Genomic DNA, 6,079 nt, shown 5'->3' on the forward strand with positions numbered 1-6,079 from the left:
GCTCCTTTGCCAAAAATAATTTGCCCCTATGTATGTGGGTTTATTTCTGGGCTCTCAGTTCTGTTCCATTGGTCTGTGAGTCTGTTCTTCTGTCAATACTATGCTGTTTTGATTATCGTCGCTTTGTAGTATAATTTGAAGTCAAGAGTGTGATACCTCCAACCTTGTCCTTTTTTTCTCATGATTGCTTTGGCTATTCAGGGTCTTCTGTGATTTTATACAAATTTGATGATTTTTTTTTGCTCTATTTCTTTAAAAAATGGCATTGAGATTTTGATAGGGATTGCATTAAATCTGTCTATTGGTTTGGGTGATATGGCTATTTTAACTATGAGATTCTTCCAATCCAATGCACATAGAATATCTTTCCATTTTTTTGTATCTTCTTCAATTTCTTTAAATAATGTCTAGAGGCTAATATCCAAAATATATAAAGAACTCATACAACTCAACAACAACAAGAAAACACGATCCGATTAAAAAATGAGCAGAGGACCTGAACAGATCTTCTCCCAAGAAGACATACAAATGGCCAACAGATATATGAAAAGATGCTCAACTTCACTAGCTTTTAGGGAAACGCAAATCTAAACCACAATGAAATATCACCACACACTTATAAGAATGGCTATCGACAACAGGACAAGTAATAACAAGTGTTGGGGAGAGGTTATGGAGAAAAAGAAACCTTCATACACTGCTGTTAGGAATGTAAATTGGTACAGTCACTATGAAAAACAGTATAGAGGTTCCTCAAAATATTAAGAATAGAATTACCATATGACCCAAAAATCCCTCTTCTAGATAACTACCTAAAAAAATTTAAAACATTTATCCATAAAGGTATATGCACCCCAATGTTCATAGCAGTGGCCAAGACATAGAAACAAGACATGGAAGTGTCCTTTGATAAGTGACTGGATAAAGAATATGTGGTACATATATACAATGGGATATTATTTAGCCATAAGAAGAGATGAGATACTGCCATTTGTGAAAACATGGATGGATCTTGAGATAATCATGCTATGTGAAATAAGTCAGATGGCATGTTTTGAGAACCATACGATTCCACTTATATGTGGGACACAAAACGGAAAGCAACAAAGGAACAAGACAAACACAACACTCCTAGACACAGAAAACAATTTAGTGGTTACCAGAGGCAAAGAGGAGAGGAGGAGAGGTAGATAAGGGTAAATTGGGTCAAATATATAGTAATGAAAGACTTGACTTTGGGCAGTGAACACACATGCAATATACAGATGATGTATTATTGAATTGTACACTCGAAACCTATATAATTTTATTAACCAATGTCACCCCAATAAATTTAATAAAGAAGAGTAAGTTCATCTTATGCTTTATGTAATAAATATTTGTAAACTTTTTAAACTTTATCTGGCATGTGTGCCAGTTTAAAAAATTCAAGCTTCACAGGAATTAGTTTATAAATCCCAGTCCTAACACCTGGTAGATATGTGATTTTAGAAATCACTTAAACTGTCCATAGTTAACATTTATGAAAATATTATCCCCTTCACTTAGCCATGAATATTTAGTAAGGAAATCTCATACTTCAGACGTTGTTTTAGACACTAGGCACACATACAACTATGAGCTCAACAGACAATCTGCCTTCTTACTAATTCTAATGGCATATTAGTAAGCGTTAAGCATTATGAAAAAAAGTGATAAAGGTGTGCAAGGAATCGGAAGACTGTGTAAAATTTTAAATTTAAGAATCAGAGAAAGTCTCTATGAGAAGGTGTAATTTGAGCTGAGGGAGAAAGCGCTATCTATACAGGTACAATACAAAGAGAAGAACAGGCGTGAAGGCCCTGTCTTGCTTGACATATTTGAAGAAGAGCAACAAGAGAAGGACATTGAGAGGAAGTAATAAGGAAGGAAGTCAGGTGGAAAGAGAAAGCCAGACTGCGAGAAAAGACCTTAGTTTCAATTCTGAGTTGGGGCATGGCATTAAAGGGTCCTGAAAAGAGGATTCATATAATCTGACATGTATTTAAAGGATCTCCCCAGCTGCCTGAGAAAAGATAGTAAGCCAAGAAATGTGTTAGCAGAGAGAAAATTTGAGATATGTTAACTCAACCAAGGAATAACTGTGATTTAATCTGGGTTGGTAGGTGCTGCTTCTCTCAGTCTAGCCAATTACAGTTATGGAGGTTGCCATGTTCCTTTTTTTTTTTTTTAGGCGAGGCAACCTTTGGTTGACCTCACAGATTGCAAGAATCTTGTCAGCTTACAATCCCTTATTTTATTTTTTATTTTTTATGCCTACAGCGCCTGGTTTTCCTAGGTGGTCTCCCATCCAAGTACTAACCAGGCCCGACCCTGCTTAGCTTCCAAGATCAGACAGAATCAGGCTTGCTCAGGGTGGCATGGCCATAGACTGCCATGTTCTTAAAACTCATCTCACCTCTGCCATCCTGGACACAGTTAATAGACCCAGGGGCTAGCCATCCAATTCAGATCAGAGCATTCTGAGAGTTTTACTGATTTTTAAAAAATTGTATCAGAAGAATATGCTAATACTTCCCTATCAATGATAGCTTCAAAATGGTGGCATATAAAATTTATAAGTTAATTGCATGAGCTTCATCATAGCAAAGAAGAAAGAAGTTGATAATTGAGCCTGCATTCCTTTTCTAGTATAAATGCTCTTTTCTAGCTCAATGTTAAGCCTATTTCCTGTGACGAGGGACCTTCAGGTTGTTCTATGTTTATACTGAGGATTTTAAAATCTGAAAACCAGGAGAAAAATAACATTGTTCTAGTCCTCCCTTCTTCCCTAATCACCCATATTCCAAGATAAAGAATATTTAGTCATCAGGTGACTTTTGCACTTGCAGAGACAACCAGGTCTGTTAACCTAGGCCTGCTGCTTATTCATAGCCTGTGTCCTAAATTTGGCTCAGGAAGTAGTAAACAGGTGACTTAATTTCACGCCATGATTTGTACAACTCCTTAATGTATTTTGTTATGCTAATAATATAATTTAATATACCAACGTGGATGTTTCACATTTTTATGTTTTATGATACTTCAAAAAGTAATGGGGTCCCTACTTATTCTACTATTTTACCAGATGTTCCCAAGGAATGACTTTATAATATTCAAGAAGAATATTCTTCAATAAGAGTAGGCGAAATTCCTGTGACAGCAGGGATTAAAAAAATTTTTGGATCATTTGGCAGGGATATTAAGGTAAAAATTAATAAATGAAATAAGTGGTTGAAATATTCTTTTTTTCAGAATCTGTTAAGATAAAATCAATGTTTTGCTCATAAACTGCTTAAAATATTTTGTACTCAATATGTGCAACATGTACATTTATCATTTAGGTAAATAATGAAGAAAACCTCAGCATTCTTGATGGCAATTGAGACTCTGATGGGATCTGCTGTATACTTATTTTAGGTGATTAGTCTAAGCTTTACAATGGCGCTTACTGCAAATGGAATATGATGTTAGTGCACATTTGGCTTTTTAAAAAAAATCTTCTTTTCTACTAAATAGATATTGGGAAATCTGCAGTCAGTGATCAACACACAACAAAACAGTGGATATCCCATAAGAATAGCTTTACTTTAAAAATTAATGGCATTTGAATTAAGCAGTGATTGCAATATTTGGTTTTAATACTAAAAGGTAAAAGTTCTCTATGTTTAAGTATGTTCCTTTTTAATTTTACCACTGTGTATTAGTTCACTTTTTCAGACCGAATTTGATTGGCTCAGAAAACAATATTTTATTGTTTTTACCATGCTAAGACATTTCAAATGTCATTGAAACTTCTGTAACATTCTGGACTGTTTTTAAACCAAAATCCGTGTGTGGGTGTGTGTAATTCCCTTATATTTGCTTCTTTTCTTTCTTGAATGGATATAGCTTTAAAAAGTTATGAAAAAATAATTTTCTCATATTTTAAGGTCAAATCATATCATAACTCTTAAGTTTGTGAAGCAGAATTATCTGCCCTGTCAATGATAAGAAAAAGCATACTAGTGATTATGTTTTTCTTCATTATAAAAATATAGGTGAGGAATCTCAAGAATGAAAAGGAAAAAAGAAGTTATTTCAAACCTATTTCTCAGAACTAAAAAGCTGAAGACATCATCTTATAAATTAAACTGCAAACTCTTTAGAGTCAGAAACCTCATTATTCTACATATCTGCTAAGTACCATGACTTTTCAAAAGAAATAAATTATCCTGTAATAATGGTAAAACATTTCTTTAAAACGAAATGTGTCTTCATGAGATAAATAAACTTTATCTTTCTTCTTTGTTGATAAGTTGACATAACCTTTCAAAGTAACTCTATAAAATGTTTTGTTTTAGAATTACTTTGCAAATAATTAGTAAAATATCAACAAATTAATTCAGGAAGAAAGGTTCATTTCCAATATAATAATTCCGTGAAGGAGTAACAGGTTGGATAAAAGACGAGGATACTGTAAGATTGTTTAGAGAGATAGGGAAATGTTGAACTCAAGAATAAAGATATATTGGTCAGTTTGACCAATATCCTAAACCTTATCTTCTTTATTTTTTGTCTCTAAAAAGACAAATAACATATATTAAGTACAAATCCTTTCAGACACTTTCTATCTGCTTTGCGAATTTCAACCCATTAATTCTATTGCGATATACTGAAAGTCTTACCATCACTTCTCATTAATCAAAGATGATTCTGTGTCTCATTGTTCCTCTTCAACCTATATCCAACCACAAACCTGGTTAACCTAAAAGCCATATTCTTTTTTTTAAAAATAATTATTTGCAGTGACATCTATTGCCATAGCCATTTCATGGCCACATCCTAAGCTTTACTTCTAAACATTTCAAATCTAATATTTTACCCTCATATCCTTCAGAATACTCCTTAATTTGTTCTCAGTAAGTTTGATGATAATGATGACCATCACCATCACGATCAATTAAATTTCATCTGGACCTAAGCCCTGATCTTTGTACTGTGACTTTATTTATCAAGTGCATCCTGACTTCACTTCTGCAGAGGATGCGTCCCATACTTCTTCTCCTAGTAACTCCTCATGCGCCATTCTCAACTCTTTGTGAATTTTACCAAGGAGACTATGCTAGAGCTATTACAGCAGCTTTGCATGAAGAACTGGAAGTGCCTGGGTAGGTATAGGATAGCCCTTTGCAAATTATTGGTGAAGGGCATGAAATTCAACTCCCTTGCCTCAATGCATGACAAAACCAGTAATAAAATTAATGCCCTATAGCTTCCTGCAGAGGTAGATGAAGAGCAGTTTTCACCTAAAATCATATTCTTGCTGGGCTATTACTCTACCTCTATTTCCTTACCAGTTTCTCCTGAGTGCAATTAATTAATAGATCACTTGCACAGAATCCTTGTTTCAAAGTCTGCTTCCAGCGAAGTCTTATTCCAAAAATGATGAATTGCCTACATCATTTAAACCACTAATTTTTCCTTAAATCAATTACCACTACTTGATACATATACATACACTCACCCAATTGCACATATGCACACATATCTGTTTTGTTTGTTTTCTTGCTGCATGAGTAATATTTCCTTTAAAACCAATAGCTGGCTTTTGTGTAAACAGTGCCCTATTCTGACCCCCTCTGGCAATGTCTTTCTTTATGAGATAAAAAATCTACAGAGCTAAAGTGATTTGTCCATCCGAACCTTTCACCAATTATACATCATGTTCCAGATGCTGTATAATAATGGGACCTTGAAATTTCCTAATAAGATGTGTAATCACCCAGCTCCAGTCCCAGAGCCCACATGGGCTTCTTCTCTGGGTCTCTTCTCTCAATGGCAGACTAGGCTCATGTTTTATACCCTCTTCTCCAGTGTTGAAGCAGCGTGCAAAGCTGTATTTGTTGGCAGAGGAGATGGTGTATGAATAGAGGCTGATAACTTGTTCGTGAGACTCCTCTTAGTAACAAGATTAAGCATGGGTTAAGGAAAGAAAAGTTGAAGAAGAATGAAGGATTCCATTTTCTCTTTTGCAGGACCTGCGGAAGTGATGATTAATTCAAAATAAGGGGGGAAAGGT

General features: G+C 34.7%; 1 pseudogene; it reads right to left on the reverse strand.

The window, feature by feature from the left end:
• Positions 1-2,292: 2,292 nt before the first annotated feature.
• On the reverse strand, positions 2,293-2,411 carry LOC112475092 (annotated as a pseudogene).
• Positions 2,412-6,079: the final 3,668 nt, after the last annotated feature.

This window comes from Pteropus alecto, unplaced genomic scaffold (assembly GCF_000325575.1).
Source record: "Pteropus alecto unplaced genomic scaffold, ASM32557v1 scaffold50, whole genome shotgun sequence".
NCBI classification, from domain to species: Eukaryota; Metazoa; Chordata; class Mammalia; order Chiroptera; family Pteropodidae; genus Pteropus; species Pteropus alecto.